This window comes from Pteropus vampyrus, unplaced genomic scaffold (genome assembly GCF_000151845.1).
Source record: "Pteropus vampyrus isolate Shadow unplaced genomic scaffold, Pvam_2.0 Scaffold214, whole genome shotgun sequence".
Lineage (NCBI taxonomy): Eukaryota > Metazoa > Chordata > Mammalia > Chiroptera > Pteropodidae > Pteropus > Pteropus vampyrus.
In genome coordinates, this window is record NW_011888995.1 from 188,123 (window position 1) to 190,087 (window position 1,965).

Sequence of the window (1,965 nt, forward strand, 5' to 3'; positions counted from 1 at the left end):
GGCCCGCGTGCTGAGTGAGCGGAGCGCCCCGCGTGGCAGGGCCGCCCAGGCGCGCAGGTCCCAGCCCCGCCCGGCACCTGTCCTCCCCTGCCCTTGCGTGGAGTGGGGGCGCGCTGAAGCACCCCGTCTTTGCCTTCCACGGCGTTTTCCTCTCACGAGTCATCTTTTATGGGGGATGATGCAGATGCATTTCTCAAAACTTTGTGTGTATGTCCGTAGATGAAGTGTAAGTTTCATTTCAGGACAGCAAACAGGGGCTTATGAGACCTGGGGCGTAAAGAAGGGGCTTCCGCTTGCATGGCGCACCCCCTGCCCCGTCATTAGCGGGGCGGTTCGGGGGGAGACCACAGCCCGTCTTTCCCCATCTTTCCCATCTTAAACCTGGACCATCGCTTTCGAACTTGAAGACCCCAAACGCTGACAGATGCGCTCTCTACTTGTCCTAGGACCACCTCCCTGAAGCCCCTTCTTCCCCCCCGCCTGATGGGGGAGGGTCTGCAGACACCTCCCATCACCCTGCACCTGTACTTCCTATCCAGGGGCCCCCTCCCTTTTTCCAAGGCAACCCATTTCTCCCTAATATTCCTGCACGTGTCAGGCCCACCGGGTAAAACCGGGGTGGATGGAAGGGCTCGCCACCCCCATTGGGGCTCCCTGTGATTCTCCTGAGACCCTCCCTGTGCACCCTGCACCCCCAGTGGCTCCCAGCAGCTCTCAGAATAGAGGCGGGGGCTCTCTGGCAGGGGGAGCCCGCTGGGGGCCCCAGGCAGCTGCAGCGTGTGCGTCAGGAAGAAGCGATGGCTGTGGCTGCTGCGTCCTCTCCAGGGAGGGCTGGAAGCACTCCCACTGAATCCCCAGGTTCCAGAAGGGTCTCGCATGTTCTGGAACCCCGCACAGGGGAGCTGGAGGGAGTGGCATGTGGAACACTGTCTGGGGGAGACTCACAGAGCTCTGCAGCATCCACCAAGAAGGGGCCCAGGGAAGGCCAAGGACGACTCTGCTGCATGTTGAGAGCTTAGTTCCAAGGGCCAAGGTGTGGACTGGCCCGTCTTATCCTCAATGCCATCGGTCCTGCTGGCGGGCCACTGAGGGGACCTCGTCCCCTTCCTGGTGGCCCTGGTGGCCGAGGGCTCGCCCCACCTTATCCAGACCACACTCTGGTGGGGCAGGAACGTCTCTCTGGGCGGCGGCCTTTGCCCCCATTGGCCTGGACGCTGTAGCCCTTCCCTCTTGGGTCTTGCGAGGGCGCAGACACCCCCTTTCCTCCTCCACCCCACAAGCCTGCTTTGTCCTCTGGGACAGCCCACCGCCACGCCTGCCCTCAGCAGCCCTGGGAATCGCCTGTCCCTGGGTGTGCAAAGGTCACCTTTTCCTCTGCCAACTGGGCTCAACGGTGACGCCCAGATGGCAGAGTAAGGGAAGCAAGGCGACTTTCGAGACCGCGAGCCGCGAGGGGCCAGGCGGCTGCTCGCTCCTGGTGGCGGCCACACGGGTCACAACCTTCGGTCCCAGCACAACTCCATACACCTTCTGCTGGTTTCTAGACAGGTTTCTGTGGTTTAAACTGTAGGTCGTAAGGGTGTCAGCTCTAAAGGTGTTCTTCGAATCTTCCGATTGATTGGAACATGGTCATTATGCCAGAAATCAGAAGGGAAATGATTTCACGGATTCTGGAACATTCCAGGATGCGTGCCATGCAGAGCTTACAGCGAGCGTGGGAGTGTGGGCCTTCTGGTGGGGAGCGCTGTCTGGACTTGGTAGGAGGCAGGAGAGCGGGTGTGGGGGTGCGGCGTGGTGTCCCTCTCTCGCTGGGCGGGTAGACTGTGACCCCCAGGGGGTGGGCTGGGGTGGGTCGGGGGCGAGGTTATTAACTTGTATTATTTGTTGAAACAGTGCGTGGAATAGTTATAATTAAAAATTCAAATAAAGATCATTTCGGAAGAAGTGGGGGAGGGACGGGGATTT